The 20,997-nt window shown below is 45.9% G+C and overlaps 1 protein-coding gene and 1 long non-coding RNA gene across 3 annotated transcripts in view; one reads left to right on the plus strand and one right to left on the minus strand.

Annotated features, from left to right (window-relative positions):
• Positions 1-20,997, plus strand: part of CLDN10 (claudin 10) — a 131,635-nt gene that overhangs the window by 13,837 nt on the left and 96,801 nt on the right. The gene's annotated exons all lie outside the window — the stretch shown is intronic.
• LOC105505841 overlaps positions 18,445-20,997 on the minus strand; it is a 52,824-nt gene continuing 50,271 nt past the window's right edge. Inside the window, exon 4 of the long non-coding RNA XR_001000820.1 lies at positions 18,445-18,960. This is a non-coding gene — a long non-coding RNA (uncharacterized LOC105505841). The remainder of the gene's footprint in view (positions 18,961-20,997) is intronic.

Consider the following 20,997-nt stretch of genomic DNA (forward strand, 5'->3'; position numbering starts at 1 on the left):
CCGAGATCGTGCCCCTGCACTCCAGCCTGGGCAACAGAGCGAGACTCTGTCTCAGAAAAAAAAAAAAAAGAGTTAATATAATTAATATAAGAAATACGTAGCTCTCCATCTCTAATTGATATCTGGAAGGGTGCTAAGAAGCCTATAGTGTGTGCCATCTAACCTTTTCTGGGAGAAGGGATGACTACTTCTAAATCCAGGCATAGAGTGATGGTGGGGGCAGGGGGATACAAGAGAACAAGTCCTGCCTTTAACTAAATTCCCTTGGGTTGATATTTTTAGATTATACGCACCAGATATAGTCCATGCATAAAAACGGACCCGCCATCCTACTGGGAGGCTGATTTTCTCCAGAACACAGAATGTGGACATTTGTGAGGTGGGCAGGGGAAAATGGAAGACAATTTTCTTCTTACCTTACTACCGCCGGATGTTCTTCTTTATTTCCACCAGCAAGCCTTGAGCCAGTCGTATCAGGGGATTTCAGCCTGCACTGGAGGACTCCTACAAACATCCCCACTAAACTGACTCTGCTGCAGTGGCCAAGGTCCTTCCTTGACGCTGCGCCTTGGCTCTGTGTTTGTACCACTTTGCTCAGCCTTCCAGCTCCTGGAGGTCAGCTGCTGCCCACTCTCCTGTTTAAACCTGGACCACAGACCTCTCACTTTTTTCCTGGTGGCTGATGTCCGGTTCCAGATAGTAGATCTGTCTTACGACGGTCCCATCCCCCAACTCCAGCATGCCTGGTGGCTCAGTTCTGACCCAGTGCCTGTCCTGAACATTATGCTCTGGACATCATTGATCTGCCTGATCCCCGGTGCCTCTCCTTTGCCTCCCTGCTTCAGCTCCTTCACCAGGACTTGCTTTCTCTTACCCCACACCTCGGGAAGAACTGTCAAAGCATGGCTCCTAGCTGTGAGAATTTGGGAGAAAATGAGAAGGGGGAGGGCATGTGTGTGCGTATGTGTGTGTGTGAGTATCCATTTTTTCACCTGGAAAAATACGCATGTTATCCTAGTGGCTCCCTCTATTCCAGCTTCAAGTCAGGAGTGTCCGTGACAGCAGGTGTGGAGCCCGAGAAAGTCTTCCCCAGGAGTTTTCCCATCCCACCTGCAGCACCAAAGCTGCCCTGCGGGGGTCCCTGCGGGGGTGCAGCCATGCAGCCTCTCCCTTGCCAGGCTCTTTCTGCCTCTGCTTCCTGTGCCTTCGGTGAGCCCTCTTGGGAGAGGTGGGGTGATCTTCCTTTGCACAGGTGCTAAGCTATCCAGCTTTTGCTCCAATTCCATCTAGTATTATGAAATAAACGTACATTAGACTGCCCACACCACACAGGCACACACATGCACACGCATATACCAGGCATGTTCTACAGCTAACTACTCATACACACAATCTCTTATCATGCAGACACCTCTACACACTACACACACACACACACACACACACAGAGAAAAAGACACACTCACCAGTCAGCACATACACATCACATATACATGTGGACAACACACACAGCCATTTGCCATACAGTCATACACACAGATGTGCATTCACCATACAGGCAGGCACCACACACACATAGACACCCATTGACCCAAATACAAGAATTCAAGCTCCACACCTAAGTACATACATATACATACACCTTGCAGACACCTCATACGTATCACACGCATAGTCTTCAGAGGGAAAGAAAGACTTAGGGACCAAGATTTTCACAGACGGTGAGGAATGTGACCCCCCGGAACAAAAACAGCTGGGGATGGCTGCTTGTCCACACTGTGCTCAGAAGTCATTCATATCAGGGCAGGGGTCAGCACAGAAAAGTTAGCTCCTGCCTCCCCAGATGCCGGTCACAGGCCTATGGGGTGCCTAGAAGTGACCTTCCATCACATCATCATCTTTGTCCACTAAGCCATATTATATTATATTGTTATATTATATTATATCATATCATATATTATATTGTATCATATTATATTATATCATATCATATCATATATTATATTATATTTATTTTGAGGCGGAGTCTCTTTCTGTCACCCAGTCTGGAGTTCAGTGGCGTGATCTCGGCTCACTGCAGCCTCCACCTCCCGGGTTCAAACGATTCTCGGTCCTCAGCCTCTTGAGTAGCTGGGATTATAGACACGCGCCACCATGCCCAGCTAATTTTTGTATTTTTACTACAGATGAGGGTTTCACCATGCTGGCCAGGCTGGTCCCAAACTCCTGACCTCAAGTAATCCGCCTGCCTGGGCTTCCCAAAGTGCTGAGATTACAGGCGTGAGCTACCATGCCCTGTCCCACTAAGCTATACTTTAAATCATCTTACCTCCTTCCAAGTCTCCCAGCTTCCTAAGGACTCCCTTGGGAGAAATTTGGAGTCTGACAAATTATAAATACTCCATAATGATCCATTTCCCTCCTTCATTCCTTCCAGACCACAGACCTCAAAGCCTGACATCCTGTTGAAATCCCAGGTCTGCTGCTACTAGCTGTACTACCAACCTAGTGACTTAACCTCTCTCTCTGTTTCAGTTTTCTTATTTATTTATTTATTTAAATCTTGCTCTGTCGCCCAGGCTGGAGTGCAGTGGCATGACCTCAGCTCACTGCAAACTTTTTTTCCGAGGTTCAAGCGATTCTTCTGCCTCAGCCTCCCGAGTAGCTGGGATTACAGGCATGCACCACCACACCCAGCTAATTTTTGTATTTTTAGTAGAGACAGGGTTTCACCATATTGGCCAGAATGGTCTTGAACTCCTGACCTCAAATGATTCGCCCGCCTCTGCCTCCCAAAGTGCTGGGATTACAGGCGTGAGCCACTGCACCTGGCCACTCAGTTTTCTTTTTTTATTGTTTTATTTTTAGAGACAGGGTCTTGCTCTGGCATCTAGGCTGGGGTGCAGTGGTGTGATCATAGCTCATTGTAACATTGAACTCCTGGGCTCAAGGGATCCTCCTGCCTTAGCTTCTGAGTAGCTGAGACTATAGGTGCACACCACCATGCTGGCTAATTTTTAACTTTTTTTGTAGAGACAGGGTTCTCCTTATGTTGCCCAGGTAGGTCTTGAACTCCTGGCCTGAAGCAATTCTCCCACCTTGGCCTTCCAAAGCGCTGGGATTACAGGCATGAGCTACTGCGCCTGGCCTTGTGTGTCAGTTTTCTTATCTGTAAAATGAAGATAATAGCAGAATCTCCCTTATGTGAAAGTTAATATATGAGTTAGCTTTTGTTGTTTGCTCTAACTGACAATTCTAGCTTTTCGAGACTGCTTTGAAACCAGACTTTGTTGTGTTTGTGTTAGCTGATCTCCCAGTTCGGCATCACCTAAAACCCTTCTGCACATTCCCTCTGAGTCTCTGTGGGAACCCTGCAGGGATTAAGAGCCCTCCCCCATTTTTCTCGTGTTGCTCTGAGATGTCTGAATCCAGGAGGGTGGCAGCACATTTCTCTTCTCCTCTCTTTTCCCAGAGCGCTGGTCCCAGGCTCTCGCCAAGCTCCCTCCTTTCGAATTCCATGTTCTTTGCCATGTGTCTTCCTCACAGTCCCCTTTGACTTTCCTGCTTCTCCATTCAGCTGGTCACCCAGGTTAGACACCTGCAGCACATAAGGCCCACCTGCCGCTGCTTCAGACTGCACGCCCGGCCAATGCCAAGTCCTATCAGATCTGATGGTCACCCCTCCCATTCTCCCTGGAGGGAGCTTCGCTCTGTCTCTAGCTCAGGTTATTGTCTACCTGGGCTTAGCATCAAGGCTCTCCCTGCTAAGTTTAGATTGTGGTCAAATAGTAAAAAGAAATCTATTCGCCGTTCTACTTGCTCGAATCAAGGCTACAGATGAGACCCCCAAAGGTAGAGCTTCCTCCAGTTTAAACCTGGACTTTGTTCAGCTGCATTGGGAGCATTTCCTCTGTGCATGCACCGCTGTAACTATGGCCTTGCTTGGTTCCCAGAGTGACATTTTGTACTAGGAGCTTTACCCATGCCCGTTTTGCAGGTGAGGTCACTTCACAGAGCTTGGAGAAGGGCCATAATTTTCTCAGTGTCATGGCTAAGGTGGTGGCCGTGGCAGGATTCAAATGTGAGACTGTATAATTATTGAGTCCCAAAGTCCTATCACCCATCAAGGATGCCCAGAAATGTCCAATTCCTGGCAGGAAGAATGCATCACAACAGCCCTGACTGTGCTTTTCAGTCCTCCTGCTTCTCTGACTGGACTTCGAGATTAGCTTCTCCCTTCTCTGTGCCTCTGTTCATGCCATTTGGGGCAAACACCTTCTTCTCGCTCCACATCTCTCTCTTCCTTCAAGCTGCACCACCAATGACATCTCTTATGCAAAGCCTTTTTAATCTTCTAGCTAGAAGGGACCTTTGTCTTCGAGGTCCCCCTGGCACTTGGTACTTCTCTTTTGTTTTTAGAGACATGGTCTCGCTTTGTCACCCAGGCTAGGGTGCAGTGGCACAATCATATCTCACTGCAGCCTCCAACTCCTGGGCTCAAGCTATCCTCCTGCCTCGGCCTCCCTAGTAGCTGGGACTAGAAGCGCAAGCCTCCGTGTACAGCTGGTACTTCTTTTCTTGTGGCTTTGCTACTCTGCCTTGCATTGTGGTTACTTGTGCACTTGTCCTTTGCCACCACTACATTATAAGCCCTGTGAAGACAGGGATCCAACAACTTCTTTCTATCCCTTGCCTGGGAGAGCACCCTGCATAAAATTCAGGCTGTATCCATGTATGTTGAGTTAGTGCAGAACCATTTGTTGAGTTGAATGAGTGAGAGCAAGAAGCAGACCACAGGGCATGGAGACTTTCCAGGTTCACCTTCCTTGGTGTCGTTACCAAGTTTATCGGAATGGTTATCAGCCCAACTTCAACCTTCTTGTCCAAAGCACAGTGTGATAGATGTTTCAAAGCATCCTAGCAAACTTTTCAAAAGAGAAAGCATTTAATACACATCTCTTGCTCTTAGAAGCTCACCCTGGTTCTCAACAGGAGCCCCTTTAACCTAAAGTTCAAATACCATCTCTTTAATGATCTATTCTCGAATTTTCCTATCATTTGCTACCAAGCTATCAATGCTATTATCAAAGCTACCAATTGTTATCAATGGCAATTTCCAAAATGTACCCTTTTGAAATTTGGGACATTTTCTTAACCCCTAATTTTCTCCCTGCTCACGTTTTCCTTCATTTTATGATCACATCTGGTCCTTTCATATAGATATTAACATGAAAAATCTCAGGCACCCTTCAAAATGTTCTCTTTGGGCAGTAAGAAACAGCCCTCCCTGTATTTGAAAGGTGCTGCTGAGAAAAATCATAATTTATTATTATTTTTATTTTTTAAAAGCCTCTGATTATTTGAACAGATTCCTTCCCTGAGGACTTTCATCCTCTGAGTGATTCTGGGTTGAGTCCCTCTCGGTCATTAATGAATTTGAGATATGGATGTGGTTGTTGGTCTTGCCCATAAATTATCCAGTCATGCATGACCATAGTCAGCAGAAAAAGAACTTTCCAGCTCTTCAGCTGCTGGATTCAGAAAAGTGACTGGGTCGTGTGGACATTTCTACGAGGGCTACAGTTTCTGAATGTTATGAGCAACTTAGTAAAAGTGCAAGGTAAACATAAAGTACCATTCACTGAGAGCAGACTAAATTACGAGCCATAACCTTCTCGAGATAGCCTGGTACCATTTGGGTTATCTCTTTTATAAAACGTGTCTGAGGATGATTGGTTTGGAAATAGTTGTTCTTTCATGTATCTTACTCTATTTTCCTTTGACTCAAATAGTTAAGATGAGAAGTGGAAATAATTTTCTAACAATAAATTGTTTCCTATCTGAATTTGTTTTCCTGTCAGGACTTTCTGTTACTTCCTCTGTCTCCAACCACACTCACACTCCCCAACTCAAATATTGCAAAGAGTGTGTTTCTTAAAATATTTGTAATTACCTTTTATTATTAACTTCAGTGTACAGGTCTTGCTTTCCTATTTATAAACCTTGATTCTTCCCTTAATCAGCATGTAATGGGTTTCGTTTTTGTTTTTGTTTTTTACTTTTTAACCTCTCTTATATCTCTTACTTTTAATTTTATTTTTGTAAAAGTTATTCTCTGTAATACACCAACCTATGGGAACAAATGCTATTATCTTTATAGTTATGCCCTAATTCACATGAAATCTAGGCAGAAACTCCAGACTTTTCCAGGAGTCCCTCCCTAAACATCTCTTCCCTAGCAATATTTGTAATTATCTCCTCCTCTCCTACCTGCTCTTGTCTGTCGGGAGAACCCACTCTCTTGTCAGCAGGATTGGGCTGGGCTATCATTCCACCAACATCCTCACCCACCAGCCTCAAATTCCATCAGCCTTACCTCTAAATAAACAAGCACAGAGGCCGGGCTGGTGGCTCAAGCCTGTAATCCCAGCACTTTGGGAGACTGAGATGGGCAGATCACCTGAGATCAGGAGTTCCAGACCAGCCTGGCCAACATGGTGAAACCCCATCTCTACTAAACATACAAAAATTTAGCAGGTTGTGGTGGCACACACCTGTAATCCCAGCTACTAGGGAGCCTCAGGCTGGAGACTCGCTGGAACCCAGGAGGTGGAGATTGCAGTGAGCTAAGATTGCACCACTGCACTCCAGCCTGGGCAGCAGAGTGAGATCCATCTCAAAAAGAAAAAAACACACAGTGATTAAAAATTACATGTTTTATGCTAACAGTGCTTCTGGAAAAGGTCCATAGGCATGGCTGTCCCAGTAACATTTCTGCATATGAGCTCTTCCCACTTGAGATTCTAGTGCCTCGCTGGGCATGGTGGCTCACACCTGTAATCCCAGCACTCTGGGAGGCCGAGGCAGGCGGATCACCTGAGGTTGGGAGTTTGAGATTTTACTGCCAACATTGCCCCTCAATCTCATTCCCCCGTGCTGCCTTCTGACAGCCCTAAATCTACCTTCTCTTTTTCTCACTCTCCAAGGGTCCCAAGCGTGGTAATAATTTCAGTTTATCTTCGGACAAGTGTTTGCCAGAAGATCTACCCACAACCAGGTTGACCAAGTCAGGATAATTTGAGTGCAGGTGTCCCCTGGGCCAGGCCTGCACTTCTCCCCAGTCATTGAAAGAAGCCCAGGCCAGGCGAGGTGGCTCACACCTGTAATCCCAGCACTTTGGGAGGCCGAGGCAGGTGGATCACCTGAGGTCAGGAGTTCAAGACTAGCCTAGCCAATATGGTGAAATCCCATCTCTACTAAAAATACAAAAATTAGCCAGGTGTGGTGGTGCATACCTATAATTTCAGCTACTTGGGAGGCTGAGGCAGGAAAATCACTTGAACCCGAGAGGTGGAGGTTGCAGTGAGATTGCACCACTGCACTCCAGCCTGGGTGACAGAGCAAGACTCTGTCTCAAAAATGAATGAACGAAAGAAAGAGAGAGAGAGGGAGGGAGGGAAAGCAAGCCTGATGCTGAGTCAGAATCTCTGGTGCAGGCTCCCCTCCCCTCTCCCCACCCAAGGAAAGTGTCCTTTTTGTATACTCCAGCCTTGTCACAGAAGATTAGTGGAGAGGCAGTAGAGGGGATGAGGTGTGAGTGTGGGAGGATGAAGGGAGGGGTGTGGGAGCCTTGTCAGGGTCCTGAACCCTTTCAGAAAACTTCTTGACTCCTATGAAAATTCATGAATCTGAGGATATACTAAGGGCAAAGATGCTGTCCAACTTTATAGGCAGCTTCTGGTTTTTAAATGCAAATGAATATTTTGGGGGAGATGTAGCACCTACTTCCACCCCTTCACAGTCAAGTTTGAGTCACAAGCTTGCAAGTCCAGTCAAAACAATATCTTTGGCTAGGCATGGTGGCTCATGCCTGTAATCCTAGCACTTTGGGAGGCCAAGGAAGGAGGATCACTTGAGGCTACAAGTTGCAGACTGGCCTGGGCGACATAGTGAGACCTTGTCTCTACAAAAAAAATCTTAAAACTAGCTGGGTGTGGTGGAGTACACCTGTAATCCCAGTTACTTGGGAGACTGAGGTGGGAGGACTGCTTGAGCCCAGGGGTTAGAGGCTGCAGTAAGCCTTGATCACACCACTGGGATTACAGGCGAGCCACCGGGCCCAGTCAAGGATTATTTTCTATAGCCTCTAATGGAAAAAAAAAAAAAAAAACTATTTTAAAATTCTCTTCCTGCAGCCTATTGGCCAGTGGCCACAGGATTCTGTCTAGCCAATACACACATATCCTGTCCAGTGGTGCAAAGTACAAAAAAGTGATTTTGTTAGGCTTTTCCCACAGAGAGCATGTAATGTCTTCTTAAGGGTATAAGGGAATTGTTCATCGTTTATTTCTTTGTGAAGTTTTTGATTGAATTAAAACACCAATATAAATTGAACTTTAACTGTCTAAGAGCAAATCTTCTATAATAAACAAAATTCTGAATTTCTAGAGAACAGAAACTATGGCTTATAGTTCTGCCCCCACTGCACAGTACTTACCTAGCTTTGTGCATGGTAAAAATAAGGGTTCTGTAAGTTCATTTGTTGGATGAATGGATTTATTTATTCATGAATAAATTCTTTATTCATGAATGAACTTATTTATTCACTCATTATATTTCTTTGTTTGCATTTTATCTTTCATTTTCTTTATTCTTTGGACTCAGTAACACTTTTCATATCATTTTCAATAAGAGAGTTGAATAACTGTATATTGACCTGAATTGAAAAGAGAAATGGAAACAGAAAATCTTTAGCAAATTGAACTAAAAATCTCCCAGTGAGTTACAAATTAATCCAGTGAAATGTTCCGGATGTTTTGGATGAGGGAATTCTATTTCATACAGGTCACACTCCCTTACTAAACTCAGGCCTGGCTGAAGGAAGATTCTTCTAAACCAAAATATCCTGCAATTTTAATTTAATTATGAAACAGCATGTTGTGCAAGCTAAGTTAGACTTCAATGTGACTTAGCAGAAATTCCCTGGTTTGATAATAAATACAGATACCATCCAGTGCAATAAAAATGACTGCATCAGGTCAGAGGCAGGTACAAAAAAGCTGAAAGAGGCTTTTATTTATTGTGATGCCAGAGACAATAAAATTGTGTGTCATTTGGGGTGAAACTTTAATTTCATATCCTGTAGGTATTAAACTACACTTGCTATCTGCACATCCAAGTAGATCATCTCCCATCTTTAATCCCTGTCTTTACTTTCCCAAAAATCTTAATCCTGGGTTCTGCCAATACTGCTTTCTTACCTATTCCTTGTCTGTTCCTTGTCTCCACAAATCTCCCAACCCCTTTCCCATATCTACTCTCCTATTCTACCCCACTTTTCTCTAAGGAACTCCAGGAAGCAGAGGTAAAACCCCTGTCCAAGAATATTCAAATATGTATTTATTCCTTCATGCAACAAAAATCAGCTGAGCCTGGTGGCTCACTTTTGTAATCTCAGCACTTTGAGAGGCTGAAGCAGGAGGATTGCTTAAGGCCAGGAGTTTGAGACCAGCTTGGGCAACATAATAAGACCCCTGTCACCACAAAAACTTTTTAAAAAAACTTAGCTGGGCATGATGGAGCACAGCTGTAGTCTCAGTTACTTAAGAAGTTGAGATGGGAGGATTGTTTGAGCCTAGAAATTCAAGGCTGCAGTGAACTATCATCATGCAACTACACTCCAACTTGTGCTACAGAGGGAGACCGTGCACCAAACGAAACAAAACGAAACGAACCAAAAAAAAAAAAAAAAAAAAAAAAAGAAAACATTCATTAGGCATCTTCTATGCATAAGGCATTTTGCTTGGTTTGTAAGGGCAGATCACAGAAAAACAAGTTATTGTGTCTTTTCTCCAAGGGAGATTTAAATTTGCAGGCAGGATTGAAGCAGAATGGGAAATAGGAAAAAGATGGAGCTGATATGTACAAATATGTAAGACAGGCAGTGTCCCTGCCAGGCTGTAAATAGCATAGGTCCCAAACCAAACTCATCATGTTCCTCTGCAAAAGCACTTCCTCCCACAGCCTTCCTGTTGTGTCCTAGTCCCGCAAGTGTTCCTGTGATCCAGAAGCATTTTATTGCACCCATCTTCTGGTCACCTCTGTTGCTGTGTGTGCATTTGCTTGCTTCTTTAGCAGGACTATGTCTTAACCCTGGCGTATGGAGGCAGATCCAATTCCTAGTCCATCCACATCTCTGGAGATTATTCCAGTTTTCAGGATTATTGCGCACTAAAAAAAATTTGTTGAGTTAAATTACATTCTTAGCATTGCACAAGCTTACAAAATCTGCTTCAGATGAAACAGCCAACTTCTACATTGCAATTTGTTTCGTATGCAAATGGATCCTCTTTCTTTGAGAAGCTGGGTGTGTAGAAATTCAGGGAGGACCAAAACAAGGTGCCAGGAACTGGCAAGGTGCTTGGGAACCGACAGGGGAGCTGTGATTATCTGTTTGACCTTGTATTTGGTGAATCACATACTGATATGGGGGGATTCCCTGTTGCTACCACTGTTTGTTCCATTCTCTAGTTTCCTACTCGAGTTTCAGATACTCTGCAGCTAGAAATGATCTTAGTTCTTCCCAGTTATCAGATATTATTTTTGTAGTTAGTAGTTAGATTCTGATTAGATTCTGGTTTCCTGTTTTGGGGGCTTTTTTTTGTTTGTTTGTTTGTTTTTTGTAATTGTCTTACCTCTGGCCAATAGGCTCTTCAACCTGGTTCCTAAGTCTTTTTGGAACACTCTTACGGTCTTTGATAGTTTCCTTGCCGGATGATATGACAAGATGTTCCAAACTTATCCCTGATGTTGAATCGACCATTTCTCCAAAGAACCCTGTTCCCTTTAGCCAGAAATGGTATTTAGAGCACATGAGGCCAGGCCAGATACAGTGGCTCATGCCTATAATCCCAATACTTTGGGAGGCTGAGGTGGGAAGATTGCTTGAGGTCAGGAGTTTGAAGCCAGCCTGGCCAAATGGTGAAACCCGATCTCTACTAAAAATACAAAAATTAGCTAGGTGTGGTGGCGTACACTTGTAATCCCAGCTACTTGAGAGGTTGAGGTGGAAGGATCATTTGAACCCCAGAGGTGGAGGTTTCAGTGAGCCAAGATCGTGCCACTGCACTCCACCCTGGGTAACAGAGAGAGACCCTGTCTCAAAACAAAAAGAAGAAAGAAAACGGCCTGGGTGCTAAGGACACTCTTTGCTACTGTTAGTCAAGGTATCTAGGCCTTTTCAACAGACAGAGTTAGGAATAATGTATTTTAACATAAAATACATCATGTGTTCTCATTAGTATTTCCAGTTCAAACTTAGGATAGAGGTTTTTGTTTAACTTCATTGATTTGATATTTATATTTCTTTTTTCTTGCACTGAAAACTTTAGTTCCTAATGAAATAATGTAATTTATTTTTCTATTAAATATATTTTGATTTCATGATAACCATACCTTACTATCAAGAAATATCATATGAGAGAAAAAATTATTCTAAAAAGAGAATTACTGAAGACCACTTCAGATTTCTTTACAGTTTTTTGGTCTTGTTTTCTGTTTCTTTTTTTTTCTCCTTTGGCATTTACCCCACTAGGATTATGTGGTCTCATGACTGTAGTTTAAAAATAGAATCTTAAAAGAGTCTAGATTCAGCTGACACCCAGGCATTTTAGCCAACTATGAAGGCAGAAATGATGTGCCATGGAGAGGTTATGATCTGAGTGATGTAGCCAACTATTTATTAACCCAAGTTTCTGCGAATTCAGGGGATGTGGACAGCTATAGTTCATATTTAACTTCACCATCTATATTTAGTAGGAGCACATTGTTGCTACTGATCAGTTATTCAACGGGATGAGAGTTAAATTCACTCATGAAGCTTTGGCTTGCGGAGGAAAGCACGAAGTTGTAGAGCCACAAAGGGTTGCAGTGGTACTGAATCTTGAAGGCCACCGGGTTTAATCACCATAGTCCACAAAGGAGGAAACTAAGATCCAGCAGTGTCTAGCAACTTGCCTAAGAGCTCACCACTAGTTAGTAGCAGGGATAGAACTGGAAACGGATCTGTTGTCTCCTTTCCATTGATCTGTGCTGTTCCCTCGCTGTCCTTGTGTAGATGCTGAAGGGGATCATGATGAGCCCAGGGTGAGCAAGGGAGGCCCATTCTGAAAGTTCAATCTCAAGACTGAACACACTCAAAAAAATGCTTATGAGACATTTGGTGAGCTATTTGGTAAATATTTAGTAATTGGCTCTAAGTATATAGCAAGACAGCCTTTATTGTCTTTTTAATTTTTTACTTGCCCAGGTAATAAATTGAATAAGTATCTGGTACGATCTGAAAGCTGGAGACACAATTTCAAACATTTAAGACAATCTTCTCACCATATTTTGTTTTTAAAACAATACAACAGTACTTGAAAATAATTTCTAAAGTCTTGATTATAAATATTGTCTGTGTTCATGTATCTCATTCAATAAACCACCACTACATACAAGATACTGGGCTACACGGACTTTTTCAACAACTAGAACCCTGCAAATATGGAACTAGGCTGTCCCAGAAGTTAGTGAAGTGGAGAACTGACGGCTAGTGGATTAGTGAATTCTTATCAGAAATCTGCACAGGGAATTCCTGCAGAGGTCAAAGGATGGGACTTGATGACATCTGGTGTCCTTGTCCTTTCTAATCCTAAGATTAGATTGTTTTTGTTTTGCTGTTTTATTTTAGACACAGTCTTGATTGTTAACCAGGCTGGACTTGAACCTTGAACTCCTGAGCTCAAAGGACTTCCCACCTCAGCCTCCCAAGCCGCTGGAACCATAGGTGCACACCATCATGGCTGGCTAGATGACAGACCTGTATTCTATAATTTGTGTGATGCCCCTATTAAAGTAGCTTGTTTGGAGAGAGAGTAGTAACCATTTATACAAAGAGACACAACATGTTCTTCTCTCCCCTTTTTCTTCCAAGTTCAGTCTCTATTTATAGCCAACCCCCATAGATTCAACATACCAGAGAATAAGGCATAGTGAGCCCTTAGGGAAAGTCTCCATGGAACTGTCATCTTAGGGACCCCTCTTCACAATTGAAAAGACATGCTTTGTGGGAATCACAGCAACTTCCTGCTGGCCTTGCACATCTTGCCCATTGCGTTCTCCTCTCTCCAGCTGTCTTCCATTTCAATCACCCACTTGTCTCTGTTACTGATACCCCTTCCCACTCCAGGTTTATTAGTAGCTACGTTCTCAGCCCGAGAGTGAAAGAGAAGCAAGTGGATCATTTTGGGACCTGGAAAGTTATTTAGTCTGTGTGCTAGTTCACGTTAACATCAGCCAACAAATGCATGAGTCCCTGCTGCAGGCCTAGCTCTGAGAGAGGTGCTGGGGAAAGTGAGGGAGACACAGTTTCTGCTCTTCCAGGCTAGAGGAGGGAAGGAGATGAGAAAGGAGAGGTTACAGGAAAGCCCGTGAACATGAGCACGGAAAAGGGTAAAGTCCTAGCCTCACAGATGATTAGAAGCCGCTCTGAGCCAAGTGATTTCACTGTGACCTGAAGGAAGAGGGGAGGAGAATTTCCAGGCAGGGGAAAGACAGATCCAAAGGTCCAGAAAAATGGAAGTTCAGGGAATTCGAGGAACTGAAAGAGTAAGGCGTGTTGCAGCGACTGTCTCGAGATGACTCAAGCCAGGAAGGCAGGAGTTAGACGGTAGAGGGGCTTGTCACAGAATTCTCAAGAAGTGCTCACCAGAACTTCAGCTCTGACTTATGGATGTGTGTGTGTGTGTGTGTGTGTGTGTGTGTGTGTGTATAACAAACCTACACATCCTGCACATGTACCCCAGAACTAAAAATTAAAATTAAAAAGGAAATAGCAACAAAATCTAACAAGCGCTGAGGAAGAGATGGGCCTCGGGTGCCCCAGGCAGCCTGCGTGCCAAGTGATGAGAATGGGGGACCAGGGAACAGCTGTGCCCTGGGCTGCTCACCACCCCGGGATCCTTCAGTCTAAGCTGAGTAATAATAGCAAATTCCATTTACATGATACTTCATTAGGTTCTCACGTGCCTCATTCAGCTGACCTCTCAGGAGAGCGTGCATGAGAATCACCCAGAAGGGCTGCAGGAACGGAGGGCCAGGTGCCATCCCCAGAGCTCTGACTCAGCAGGTCAGGGCGGGACTGAGAATTGCATTTCTCATAGGTTCCCGGGCCCCGATTTGCTGCTGGTTCAGGGACCACACCTGGAGAATCACTGGTGAACTCATTTCACAGAAAACCTTCAAAGGCCAGCTCTGCCGCCAGGCTGTTAAGCTTCGGAGGGAACAAAGCCCTGCCCTCAACGGGCTCGTCCACAGTGAAGGAAACAAATAATCAAGTATGAGAATGTAATGCAATAGAACAGCGGTCCCCAGCCTTTTTGGCACCAGGGACCGATTTCGTGGAAGACAATTTTTCCACTGACGGGGGTCGCAGGGTAGTTTCAGGATGATTCAAATGCATTATATTTACTGTGCATGTTATTTGTATTATGATTACATTGTAATATATAATGAAATAGTTACACAACTCATCATCATGTAGAGTCAGTGGGAGCCCTGAGCTTGTTTGCCTGCAACTAGGCGGTCCCATCTGGGGGTGCTGGGAGACAGTGACAGATCATCAGGCATTAGATTCTGATGAGGAGCAGGCAACCCAGGTCCCTCGCGTGTGCAGTTTGCAATAGGGTTCATGCTCCTATGAGAATCTAATGCCCGGCTGATCTGAGAGGAGGCGGAGCTCAGGCGGTGATGTGAGCCATGGGGAGCAGCTGCAGACACAGAAGCAGCTTGGCTCGCCCGCCTGCCACTCACCTCCTGCCATGAGGCCTAGTTCCTAACAGGCCACAGACTGGTATCAGCCCATGGCCCAGGGGCTGGGGACCTCTGCGATAAAACAAAGGCTCAAATGGAGGTTAGAGGAGGCTGCTATGAGCGCAGAGCGGAGGAATGGGCCCACCTGAGTCAGGGAAGGTAAGAACAGGTTAGCCGTGGCTTCTGGCAGGGAAGAGAGTAAGAGAACAAATCCAAGAAGCAGCTGTGTACTCAAACAGCAGGGAGGCCTGCAAGGGCGATGGCCCTGTCTCAGTGAAACTGGGGAGGAAACCCATATGCAGAAAGGGACCGGGGAGAAGAGAATGGAAAAGGCAAGGGGAGACTGGTAAACGTTCCGAGGAGGAGTGAGACCTGGTAAGATCTGCCTTTTTGGAAGCTCTTTCCAGGGGGTAGGGAGGAGGAAGATGGGGGTGGGGCGGGCGTAGAGCCAGGCTGGGGGAGGCTCTTCTGTGCTGCAGGTGCCAGAGGGAGGCTTGAGCCCAGCGGAGGCAGGTGGGTGGAGGGGCTGAGCCTAATGGGATCTCAGGGATCTAGCAGTATACATCTCACATCTTGGTGGAGAGGAGGGTTCAAAACTTGCAGGTCCCTTGTGTTTTGGCTTCACAGACAGAGTGAATCGGCTCTTCTCTGCTAAGGGGTCAAGAACACACATGCTGGTGCCACACAGAGGAGGAAGCCTGTAAGCCAGGAAGTAGGAGCACACACGCAGTGCTGTCCCACAGCTCGGGTCAGACGGCAGCAGCTCCCTGCCAGGGATTAAGAGCCAGCCCCTGCCCTGTGCTCCCTTGCACTCTACATATTTGTAGGGATGGGGTCAGGGGACATCCCTGTGATTATGGAAGTTCCCTGGTTGAGAGAAATGACCTTGGTTCAAAAGGGGAGCGACTACAACCAGCCCGACTTCCTGGGAACCTGGGCAGATCTGCTGAGCCTGATCTCCGCTAAGCTTGGGAGAGGGGAGATGAGGCTCCGCAGCCACCATCAGATGCCTCAGCCAATTCTTAGAGACAGGGAGTGCCAGGAGTTTTGCCAGCCCACCTCAGCTGTGCTGACTGAGCACTGGCCACCTGTGGGCTTCTCTGCTGCTCCTCTAGGGAGGGAAGTAGCCAGCAGGGTTTGAAAGAGTTTCAGTGCTCTTTGCCCCAGTGGCCTCTGGGCCCCTGGTGAGGGTGACTGGCTTGGAGCTCCAGGAAGGTGGCAACGGCTCCATTCCCACCTCATGTCCTCCAGCTGCCTTTCTCTGGGTGGTGTCTCAGTGAAGCCAGCCTGGGGTCTATCTTTGTTCGCTCCCATGATCCCAAGTCCACCTGCATGGGTCAGAGCTCCCTGCTTCTCTCTCTCTCTCTCCCTCTCTTTCTCTCTCCCTCTTTCCACCGCCTCCCTCTGCCTGTTGGGACTTGAGAACCATGGCTCTGCTGTGATGTGACTTATGATTGATGCTGCCCCCTGAGCAAGCTGGGTGGTCTTGTATGCTTGTCACAAATCTCTGCCATCTAATTTTACCCCACATTGCTCAGATTGCTTCCTTCCAGATAGGGGAATTGGTTGGGATGCAGACGCTGGGTTGGTTTTTATTTGAAAAGCACACCCCCAGGAGGACGCCTTCCAGGGGCAGGAGGACAGTGAGGGAGACATATTATTGGGTTGCCCAGAGCAAGGTGTGTCCTACAGATGCACACGGGGCAGATGTTAAAGCATCAAGTTTACAGAAAGGAGAAACATGGTTAATACAGAAGCAGAAAAGGAATGCAAAAGAGCTAGAGAACAACTGCAAAGATGCACATGCGGAAACACAGGCGGATGGCCTGCCAACCCAGGTGTGGATGGTCTGTGGACCAGCAGCACCTGGGACTTAGAGCTGCAGCATCTCAGCCCCACCTCAGACCTAATGAATCTGAATCTGCATATTAACAACCCCCCCAGGTAACCCGTGCGTATCTTAAGCCATGATAAGTACTGGCATCAGCTGCAGACAGGCCCATGGACAGATGGAGGAGGAAAACGTGTGGTTCATTAGGGAGGCTGCTTGGAGGAGTCCTCTAGCAATGAAAGCCAGCTTCTATTTGAAAAGAAATGAGATCTTTTGCCTAAAACAGTGGTTCTCAAATTGGCTGCAAATTGGAATCACCTGTTGTGTTTTAAAGCGCTCTGGAGACCGGACGCAGTGGCTCACGTCTGTAATCCCAGCACTGTGGGAGGCTGAGGCTGGCAGATCACTTGAGTCAGGAGTTCAAGACCAGCCTGGCCAACATGGCAAAACCCCATATCAACTAAAATAGAAAAAAAAAAAAAATAGCTGGACATGGTAGTGCACGCCTGTAGTCCCAGCTACTTGGGAGGCTGAGACATGAGAATCACTTGAGCCCAGGGAGCTGAGGTTGCAGTGAGCCGAGATTGCGCCACTGCACTCCAGCCTGGACAACAGAGTGAGACTCTGTCTCAAAAATAAATAAGCAAGTAAATAAATATAAAAAGCACTGATTCCTGCTTCCAAGCAACGGAGATTCAGATTTAATTGAGATAAGGTCAGGATGTAGAGAATTTACGGAACTCTCCGGGTGATTTAAACATGCAGCCAAATTAGAGAACCACTAGCCTTTGCCATACGGAAGATATAATGTGCTGTACCAGGACCAGAGAACAGAGTAACAGGAATCAGATGGTTTGAGAGCAAGAGCAGGAGTGTGCATGTCTGCCCAGTGGGTGGGGTGAACAGGGAGGGTGCGCCTAGGATCCTTCTCCCCTCCCATCCCCATTTGGCTTCCTGGGTCACATTCCTCAGTGCTTCCTTGGTTCTCACCTGGATGCTTGTATTCTGCTTCCCCCTAGTGGTGACTTGCAGTATGGCACAGCTATCGCTGGAGGTTTCATTAAGGTTCGGCGTTCATCACTAACCTGTGACAGTGAGTCCCAGGCTGTGGTCAGGTGGGATCATCCTAAGAATCATGTCCTGTGAGCATCTTGACTGTGTGACTTCAGGAGTTGCTCCCCCACAAGAAGCCTCAGGGAGTTAGAGGTCATTGACCAAGCACTGCCCTGGCACAGGGTTGCAACTGGAACCTAACTGGCCTCCTGTGCATGAGGTTTAAGGAAATTCATTTTATTAGCCAGTGGTTAAGTGCCTGTGAGAGCAATCATCAGAAGGTGCAGCGGTAGAAGATAACAAGCTTCCTAATAAACAGTGGCTACTGGTTGGGCACGGTGGCTCACCCCTGTAATCCTAGCACTTTAGGAGGCCAAGGCGGGTGGATCACGAGGTCAGGAGTCAGGAGTTCAAGACCAACCTGGCCAACATGGTGAAACACCATCTCTACTAAAAATATAAAAATTAGCAGGGTTTGGTGGCAGGCGCCTGTAATCCCAGCTACTTGGGAGGCTGAGGCAGGAGAATTGCTTGAACCTGGGAGGCAGAGGTTGCAGTGAGCCGAGATCACGCCACTATACTCCAGTCTGGGTTACAGAGCAAGACGCCGCCTTGGAAAAAAAAAAAAGTGGCCACCACTTAGATCTTTGTGGCAAGAATGGGTTTTACTCAATTATCACATTTCATTCCAGTGACAAGCCTAGAAGGTATTAGGATTGTCAAATATTTTTATTGCAAATATGCATTGCTAAGGCTTATTTTTTAAAAACACATATAAAGTCATATTCTTCTCTGAAATGGACATTTAGCAAAAATAACGTCACAGATTTAATATTATAGTTAGTCATGAATAAATGTTTTAAAATTATGAGTGAGAAAGAACATTAACTGAGAAAATGTTGCTACATCACTTTCAAAACAAGCATGTATTTTAAACAGTCATTGTTTGTGGAAGAGGATTCTCATCTTACAGATAAGAAAACAAACCTGGAGACCTTAAGGAACTTGATCAAGGTCACATAGCCAGTGACAGATGCAGGGTTTGAACCCACATTGGTGGGACAGCACTGTCTGTATATACAGCTCCTCCCATGTCACCTGCAAGAGTCCAGGGGTTCTTACCTGCTCAAGGGTTTGCAACAGACTTCACCTGAATCCCTGGTTGAGTCTCTGTGGTTCCTCCAAGCTCCCCTAGTTCCTCTTTGTATTAGTCCATCTTCACACTGCTGATAAAGACATACCCGAGACTGGGGAATTTATAAAGGAAAGAGGTTTAATGGACTCACAGTTCCACATGGCTGGGGAGGCCTCACGATTGAAGGCAAGGAGGAACATCACATTCTATATGGTGGCAGGGAAGAGAGAACTTGTGTAGGGGAACTCCTTCTTAGAGAACCATCGGATCTTGTGAGACTCACGATCACAAAAACAGCATGGGAATGACCCGCCCCCATGATTCAGTTACCTCCCACCGGGTCCCTCCCATGACACATGGGAATGGTAGGAGCTATAATTCAAAGCGAGATTTGAGTGGGGACACAGCCACGCCATATCTCTCTTCTTTCCAGTTTCATATTGACTCAGACACTTTCTTAGGTAGAGCAGTCTCTGAAGGCCCCATATTAGGGAGAGAATGCCCTTGTCCAATCCTGGCAGAAAACTTCTCTCTGCAGCTCACGCCCAGGGCTGGATTCAGGCCAGATGAGGAGAGAGATAATGAGAGAAATAGGAAGCATTTGAAGCTGGCAGCCAGTGTGGTCCCCTGACCTGGCTGGTTCCTTGTCTTCTCCCCTGGGAGCCAGCTCCTGTCCACCCTACCCCATTACAAGAGTTCCTGAAACTCTGGTGTGAACCAGAACCACTGGGAAACTTGTCAGAATGCAGATCCCTTGGTCCCACCCTCAAAAATCCTGATTCAGGATCATCAAAAGTGGGACCCAGGAATTTGCATTCTAAGCAAACAACCCATGTGAATTCTGCACGGGGTCCTCGGAACACACGTTGAGAAACATTCAATAGACGTGCTATTCACATTCAAGAGTACCAATCAAGGCCCATAAGCTATGCTGAAATATTTAGAAGTTACGTATCAAGTGAATAAACTGTCAAATATATATACATAACTACATGGCAGGCTAGAATTCCTGGGCTCTAGAGCCCAAGCCAGAAGGTAATGGGACAGCAAGAGCTAACCCCCAGCCCCCATCCTTCCCCTTTGTCTTCCCACTTTATGCCGTGAGGAACTTGCTGCTTGAGCAAGAGGACACACCGTCCATAAATTCAAGCACAGGCACTCTCCTCCCACCCTGTAACAGCTGCATCTTGACCACCTGTTGGGCTAGGATGGATCCCAGAGAGGAGGCTGGCATTGACTCTGGAGGCAGAAAATTCCCAGGTACTCAGAGCATGGTCTAGATGGGGAAGAGGTTCCAGGAGGATGCATGCCCTTGACCTTGCGAACTGCCTGCACTGAGGGGAGGGGCAGCAGACGGTGGCCAGGGCAGAGCCCTCTAAGCTGGCATTTCTCTAACATTCATGGGAATAGAAATTTCTTGGGATCTGAATCAGTAGGTCTAGGGCAGGGACCAAGATTCTGCGTTTCTAATGGCCTCCCAGGAAAGCTGGTGAGGCTGGTCTTCAGACCGCAGAGTGAAGCAGCAAAGCTGTAAAGCAGGGGTCAGTACGAGGTAGTAAACTTTTAATCTCTGAGGGCCATGTGGTTTCTGTGGCAATTATTCGACTCTGCTGTTGGGCATGAGAGCAGCCACAGATGATATTTAAGAGAATGAGCATGGCTGTGTTCCAGGAAAACTTCACTTGTGAACACTGAAATTTGAATTTCAGTCAATCTTCCTGTGTTGCAAAATATTCTTCTTTGAGGCTCTTTCAATTATTTAAAAATGTAAAAACTCAATCAGGCACAGTGGCTCACGCCTGTAATCCCAGCACGCTGGGATGCCGAAGTGAGTGGATCACCTGAGATCAGGAGTTGGAGACCAGCCTGACCAACATGGCAAAACCCGGTCTCTGCTAAAAATACAAAATTAGCTGGGTGTGGTGGTGCATGTCTGTAATCCCACTTACTTGGGAGGCTGAGGCAGGAGAATCACTTGAACCCAGGAGGCGGAGGTTGCAATGAGCGAAGATCGTGCCACTGCACTCCAGCCTGGGCAACAGAGCGAGACTCTGTATCAAAAAAAGTAAAAACTCAATCATAACGAAACTTAGTTGTATATTTAAAAATAAAAGAGTATAATTGGATC

Source organism: Colobus angolensis, unplaced genomic scaffold (assembly GCF_000951035.1).
Source record: "Colobus angolensis palliatus isolate OR3802 unplaced genomic scaffold, Cang.pa_1.0 Scaffold13, whole genome shotgun sequence".
Lineage (NCBI taxonomy): Eukaryota > Metazoa > Chordata > Mammalia > Primates > Cercopithecidae > Colobus > Colobus angolensis.